The following is an 8,156-nucleotide window of genomic DNA, read 5'->3' as shown; positions in this document are numbered from 1 at the left end:
ACTGATTTAAATATTCTTTAAAAAGCTAATACAGAACTACACTGACTGGCATGAGTGACGTGTTTACTCCATGTAATTAGCATAGACACATTAGCATAGCCAAACATGAGCCAAGAGAGGTGGTTACTCGTCACCACAGAAGCCATCATATCTACTAGAGAAGTTAAAACCAAACCAAAATGATCGCGTGTATATATGTTTAATAAGAAGACAATGTGGAACTCACAGGATTACAAGAATGTGAAGATAAGCAAAGAACTTGCGTTCATTCGCATTCATTTGTTTCTCTGTGTTGTCAACGAGGCGCTATCAAATCCAACTTGCACAGCATGCTGGGAACTGTAGTCAGTTTCGACCAGATTGGCACAATTTCTATTTTTCTTAAAAGGGCAAAAAATGACTTAAGATTTTCACAGGTAGTAGTTCATCCTATTGTGTACGCTGAAAATGTGTCTGGTGTTATAGTTCCTAGTCATATCTTTGTGGGATTTTTTTTAAAACTCGTCTATGGGAGTTTCAATAGGATCGCCCTGGTGTTTGGAACGTAACCGCTAGGATCGCTGTTTTCCACTTTCCCTCCCAATTACAGGTAATAGTGACTCATCAGAAGATATCATGTGATAGTTTGCTACTCCAGTGTATTAGCCATTTATTTGGAGGTGGGGGCTCCTCATCTGTTAAACTGGTAGTAGGGGGTGGTGCCTGGTTGGTTAGTTTTCACCTCGTACTAACTTTTCAGTTAGGCAGGAAACATATGGTATACACCCTGTCCAATGAAGCAAGTGATCATAGACTGTAGAACAGGAGACAACCTGCTCACATACATGAACATAGATGCTCATGGCAGCACAGGGTGTGGGAGACATTTTCCTATTCAGTGACCCTCATGTGTGGGGACCTTTTCCTATTCAGTGACCCTCATGTGTGGGGACCTTTTCCTATTCAGTAACCGTCATGTGTGGGGGGGACCTTTTCCTATTCAGTGTCCCTCATGTGTGGGGACCTTTTCCTATTCAGTGACCCTCATGTGTGGGGACCTTTTCCTATTCAGTGTCCCTCATGTGTGGGGACCTTTTCCTATTCAGTGACCCTCATGTGTGGGGACCTTTTCCTATTCAGTGACCCTCATGACATGTGTGGGGACCTTTTCCTATTCAGTGCCCCTCATGTGTGTGACCTTTTCCTATTCAGTGACCCTCATGTGTGGGGACCTTTTCCTATTCAGTGACCCTCATGTGTGGGGACCTTTTCCTATTCAGTGACCCTCATGTGTGGGGACCTTTTCCTATTCAGTGACCCTCATGTGTGGGGACCTTTTCCTATTCAGTGACCCTCATGTGTGGGGGACCTTTTCCTATTCAGTGACCCTCATGTGTGGGGGACCTTTACCTATTCAGTGACCCTCATGTGTGGGGACCTTTTCCTATTCAGTGACCCTCATGTTAACTCTTTGCTAAGGTGTAGAAGGGACTCCCCCCTTCTGTAACATGGATACAAACACAGTGGGCCACAGACTACCTCTCAGTCTCCACCCCCTGGGCCAGAACCAGTTGTTAACTCTTTGGTGTCGGAGGGACTCCCCTCACTGGAATGTGTACATACACACAGTAGACCACTGCTTAGTCTGAATGGTGGTCCCTGGGCCAGAACCAGTTGAAACCTCCTGGTCTAAGTAACAGAAGGTGCCAAAACAATGTCCTGCTCTCTCTGTCTCTCATTATTTACCCTTCTACCTCCTCTTCTTTATCTCTCCCTCTCTCTATCCCTCTCTCCAGGCTTATTGACTGCAGTATAACAGAAGAGGGCTGTGCTGCTCTGACTTCAGCGCTGATTTCAAACCCCTCACACCTGACAAAGTTGTATCTGAGTGATAATAAACTTGGAGACTCTGGAGTGAAGCAGATCTCTACTCTACTCAGGAATCCAGACTGTAAACTAAAGGAACTGTGGTAAGTAATGACACCAAAGAGTGTGTGAGGAAGCACATTAAACACTATTATAGTTCATCAAGGAACGAATAAGATGGAATGTGTGTGTGTGTGTGTGTGTGGGGGGGGGGGGGGGGCAGCAGCAGCTGATGTGTGTGTGTGTCAATTCAAGTGTGCTTGTGTTTGGTCATGTGTGTTTGCACCTGCATGTGTGTGTGTGTGAACTTGGCTTCTTGTCTCTGATTGTCTCCCATCCCTCTATGGCCCGGGGTATACTGTACTTGCTGCAGGATACACACATGTGTGAATATGTTGCCATGTGTATGTCATGTCAGCTTTGTATGACACCTGACACAAGGCACAGGGCGTAATATGGTGCATTGCTGCTCAGTGGTCAGACAGTACTATAGTAAATATGTGCACTCAGTCACACAGTTGTGCACACAAAGTCACGCAGGAAGCAAATCCTGGGCATATATCCCAGTGTGTGTGTGTGTGTGTGTGTGTGTGTGTGTGTGTGTGTGTGTGTGTGTGTGTGTGTGTGTGTGTGTGTGTGTGTGTGTGTGTGTGTGTGTGTGTGTGTGTGTGTGTGTGTGTGTGTGTGTGTGTGTGTGTTGCCAGATCCAGCTCAACGTACCAATGAGTGTTTTAGTACTTGGTGGGTATTACATGCCTCCATACTAGTTTTTATTTCATAGCAAATATCCTTAAAGGGTCACAGGCAGGATTATAAGGTAAGTAATGACTGTCCTGAGTCAGCTGATGCTATAATGAGTCATTAGTTAGTGAATGGTGACTCTCCAGACCACTTTCACACTCTGCTGTCAGAATTCCCCACATGGAACTTTTTATGGAGTAGAATGAGCATCATGGGGATAAAATCTCATGAGAAAAACTGACTTCACATGCTGCTGGAGACTTGGCGGTATTCACATTTGTGTCGATTGTTGGTACTCTGAGATGAAAAACATTAACACCGCGAGGGGACGTAAACAGCATCTGTTTAAATTATTGTAGATTTTGAGACAGCCATGCCACAGGCACCCTGCAAACTCACCAAAACTGCAGAGGATGACTTTAAGTTGACATGTATATTCCTTGATATTCCAGGTAATTCTAGTGACTCATCAGAAGATATCATTTGATAGTTTGCTACTCCAGTGTATTAGCCATTTATTTGGAGGTGGGGGCTCCTCATCTATTAAACTGGTAGTAGGGGGTGGTGCCTGGTTGGTTAGTTTTCACCTCGTACTAACTTTTCAGTTAGGCAGGAAACATATGGTATACACCCTGTCCAATGAAGCAAGTGATCACAGACTGTAGAACAGGAGACAACCTGCTCACATACATGAACATAGATGCTCATGGCAGCACGGGGTGTGGGGGACCTTTTCCTATTCAGTGACCCTCATGTGTGGGGACCTTTTCCTTTTCAGTGACCCTCATGTGTGGGGACCTTTTCCTATTCAGTGACCCTCATGTGTGGGGACCTTTTCCTATTCAGTGACCCTCATGTGTGGGGACCTTTTCCTATTCAGTGACCCTCATGTTAACTCTTTGCTAAGGTGTAGAAGGGACTCTCCCCTCTGTAACATGGAGACAAACACAGTGGGCCACAGACTACCTCTCAGTCTCCACTCCCTGGGTCAGAACCAGATGTTAACTCTTTGGTGTCAGAGGGACTCCCCTCACTGGAATGTGTACATACACACAGTAGACCACTGCTTAGTCTGAATGGTGGTCCCTGGGTCAGAACCAGTTGAAACCTCCTGGTCTAAGTAACAGAAGATGCCAAAACAATGTCCTGCTCTCTCTGTCTCTCATTATTTACCCTTCTACCTCCTCTTCTTTATCTCTCCCTCTCTATCCCTCTCTCCAGGCTTCAGTCCTGCAGTATAACAGAAGTGGGCTGTGCTGCTCTGACTTCCGCTCTGGCATTAAACCCCTCACACCTGACACAGCTGTATCTGGATGGTAATAAACTAGGAGATTCAGGTGTGAGGCACATTTCTACTCTACTCAGCAACCCAGACTGTAAACTACATGAACTAAGGTGAGCACAGACACAAACAGAAACACAAACTGAAGCTTAATTAGAGGACTCAGGAACCGTTTTTACCCCACCACCATCAGACTACTGAACTGTGGCTGTGTGTGTGTGTGTGTGTGTGTGTGTGTGTGTGTGTGTGTGTGTGTGTGTGTGTGTGTGTGTGTGTGTGTGTGTGTGTGTGTGTGTGTGTGTGTGTGTGTGTGTGCGTGCGTGCGTGCGTGCGTGCGTGTGGACTTGTGCTTTGCTGAAAAATATGTGAAATATCACCCAATAGTTCATGCATTGACAGACAGTGGCTACAAAACATCCATGGTGTCAGCAGCCTAGGCCATGTTCATAGGCTGTGTGTGAGAGGACTGCAAATAGCCGGCCTAAGTAAGAAAAAAGCAAAGCAGCTACAGTAGCCAAGTATTGCTCACTTTCTGCAGTTATAGGCAGTTTGCATATATGGAGAAGGAGATGCCACTTGTATCCTTGAAGAGACTAGACCACCATCATTTTGGTATTTATGTAAAAGACACATTATTGCTTCTTTAACATTGTTTGGGGCGCTGTATTGTTTTCTCAATAATTATTGGTCCTCCCAAATAAATGAATCAAACTGTGTGTGTGTGTGTGTGTGTGTGTGTGTGTGTGTGTGTGTGTGTGTGTGTGTGTGTGTGTGTGTGTGTGTGTGTGTGTGAGAGAGAGAGAGAGAGAGTGTGAGTGTGTGGTGAACACACTGCATTCTTATTCACTTCACTTTGGAGGATATCACTTATGGAACGTGTGTCTGACTCTGGCATTTTGTCTGCATCATGTTGGCATTTTGTCTGCATCATGTTGGTGTTTTGTCTGCATCATGTCTGACTCTGGTGTTTTGTCTGCATCATGTCTGACTCTGGTGTTTTGTCTGCATCATGTCTGACTCTGGTGTTTTATAAACGTAGGAGCAGGTTCGCACACTAAACAAGACACAAAGGTCAAGCACAAGGAGTTTTTTTATTAGAGCAGGGTAGAGCAGACGTTTCAGGCTGTTGCCATCATCAGTGCTCTCAGTGCTCGCGAGCACTGAGAGCACTGATGATGGCAACAGCCTGAAACGTCTGCTCTACCCTGCTCAAATAAAAAACTCCTTGTGCTTGACCTTTGTGTCTTGTTTAGTGTGCGAACCTGCTCCTACGTTTATATTCTACTTCTTTTGGGTCCACGCACCTAGTTAATTTTTGCAACATCTAGAGCGCAACAATACTCCTACCTTCTGATAACTCTGGTGTTTTGTCTGCATCATGTCTGACTCTGGCATTTTGTCTTCATCATGTCTGACTCTGGTGTTTTGTCAGCATCATGTCTGACTCTGGCATTTTGTCTGCATCATGTCTGACTCTGGCATTTTGTCTGCATCATGTCTGACTGCCATTTTGTCTGCATCATGTCTGACTCTGCCGTTTTGTCTGCATCATGTCTGACTCTGGCGTTAACTCTGCACTCTGTGCTGCCATGTGTCTCACTCCTGCACCACATCCACTAGTGCTGGGTGATGTGGGGAAAAGAATATCACAATATGGATTACTTCTAGTGTGTGTGTGTGTGTGTGTGTGTGTGTGTGTGTGTGTGTGTGTGTGTGTGTGTGTGTGTGTGTGTGTGTGTGTGTGTGTGTGTGTGTGTGTGTGTGTGTGTGTGTGTGTGTGTGTGTGTGTGTGTGTGTGTCCATAGTGTGCCTACCTCCACGGCAGTACTACCTGCATACATGATATTTGTCATTGTGCTTCCTGGACTGTGCACCTGGGGGTGGTGTGTCCCTTTAAAACAGATGTTTGTGTATGTCAATACCAGTGGTTCTGTGCACATATTTGTTTCAGTTCTTGTGATCAATGTGTGTCTGCATGAGACTTTGAGTAACTTTAATGCAGTGCTCTGTCTTTCTGTCTGACTGTCTCTCCTCTGTCTGTCTGTTTCTCTCTCTCTCTCTCTCTCTCTCTCTCTCTCTCTCTCTCTCTCTCTCTCTCTCTCTCCCTCCCCCCTTCTCTCTCTCTCTCTCTCTCTCTCTCTCTCTCTCTCTCTCTCTCTCTCTCCCTCTCCCTCTCTCTCTCTTTCCCTCTCTATCTTTAGGGATTGCAGTGTAACAGAAGAGGGCTGTGCTCATCTGACATCAGCTCTGGCATCAAACCCCTCATCACACCTGATAGAGCTGTATCTGGATAAGAATAAACTAGGAGCCTCAGCAGTTAAGCAGATCTCTGCTCTGGTGGAAGACCCAAACTACAGACTTGAGAAATTACAGTAAGTAAAACCATTGTGACATCATGTCTGCAATATTTATCAGTGATTGTTAACTGACAGAGATTTTTAGTTATTGGTCTTGAGAAATACTTTTTTTATTTGCATTGAAATAATTTCTATTACCGTTGAAAAAAAATCATAATTATCTTATTATTATTATTTATAATGACCGTGTATTCCTGGCGATGTAACAGCATCACACTTTAACCTCCTTAATCACTCATTACCTGTCTGTCTATGTGAGTAACCTGTTGCTAAATTGGCAGTCGTACCTTAATACCTGTATACCTTATTGTCACATCTTTGTGTTTTTAATTTCTTTTTCAGCTTGGAACACACTGGGAAGTAGCCTCTTAGTGCAGATGGGGTCGCTGGCGGGCATATTCACTCTTTGCTGAAAATACTCAACAACACCATAACAACATTGATATGACATTACCGAGAGCCTTTAGTAACAGATTAAGATATAGCCATTACAATTAGCTTATAACATATGCTCTGGTGACAATAAGGTTATAACATGGGCTCTGGTGACAGTAAGGTTATAACATAGGCTCTGATGACAGTAAGATTATAGCATAGGCTCTGGCGGCAGTAAGGTTATAACATAGGCTCTGGTGACAGTAAGATTATAACATAGGCTCTGGTGACAGTAAGGTTATAACATAGGCTCTGGTGACAGTAAGGTTATAACATAGGCTCTGGTGACAGTAAGATTATAACATAGGCTCTGGTGACAGTAAGGTTATAACATAGGCTCTGGTGACAGTAAGGTTATAACATAGGCTCTGGTGACAGTAAGGTTATAACACAGACTCTGGTGACAATAAGGTCATAACACAGACTCTGGTGACAATAAGGTCATAACACAGACTCTGGTGACAATAAGGTCATAACACAGACTCTGGTGACAATAAGGTTATAACACAGACTCTGGTGACAATAAGGTTATAACATGGGCTCTGGTGCCAGTAAGGTTATAACATAGGCTCTGGTGGCAGTAAGGTTATAACATAGGCTCTGGTGACAGTGAGGTTGTAACATAGGCTCTGGTGACAGTAAGGTTATAACATAGGCTCTGGTGACAGTAAGGTTATAACATAGGCTCTGGTGACAGTAAGGTTATAACATAGGCTCTGGTGACAGTAAAGTTATAACATAGGCTCCGATGACATATGCTCTGGTGACAATAAGGTTATAACATGGGCTCTGGTGCCAGTAAGGTTATAACATAGGCTCTGGTGGCAGTAAGGTTATAACATAGGCTCTGGTGACAGTGAGGTTGTAACATAGGCTCTGGTGACAGTAAGGTTATAACATAGGCTCTGGTGACAGTAAAGTTATAACATAGGCTCCGATGACAGTAAGGTTATAACATAGGCTCTGGTGACAGTAAGGTTATAACATGGGCTCTGGTGACAGTATGGTTATAACATAGGCTCTGGTGACAGTAAGATTATAACATAGGCTCTGGTGACAGTAAGATTATAACATAGGCTCTGGTGACAGTAAGGTTATAACATTGGCTCTGGTGACAGTACGGTTATAACATAGGCTCTGGTGACAGTAAAGTTATAACATAGGCTCTGGTGACAGTAAGATTATAACATAGGCTCTGGTGACAGTCAGATTATAGCATAGGCTCTGGTGTTAATTCAAAGCCAAGGGAAACCACTGGAAGTCATGTCAAAACCATAGCAGGCTCCTGTAATATGTCATAATAATAATGTATGAACTTTTGTGACTGTAATCACTGTAATCACTGTTCTGTAAGTACTGTTATGTCGCCCCTCTCCATTTATTGATATGCATGAATGTATAAATGAATGCTGAAATATTCTTTAAAGCGGAATTTGTCTTTTAAACAACTTTGTCATCACTATATTTGATCTTGTCCTAATCGAGGATTGTGCTGC

This window comes from Engraulis encrasicolus, chromosome 2 (assembly GCF_034702125.1).
Source record: "Engraulis encrasicolus isolate BLACKSEA-1 chromosome 2, IST_EnEncr_1.0, whole genome shotgun sequence".
In the NCBI taxonomy this organism is placed as follows: Eukaryota; Metazoa; Chordata; class Actinopteri; order Clupeiformes; family Engraulidae; genus Engraulis; species Engraulis encrasicolus.
Note: the sequence above shows the minus strand (reverse complement) of the source record.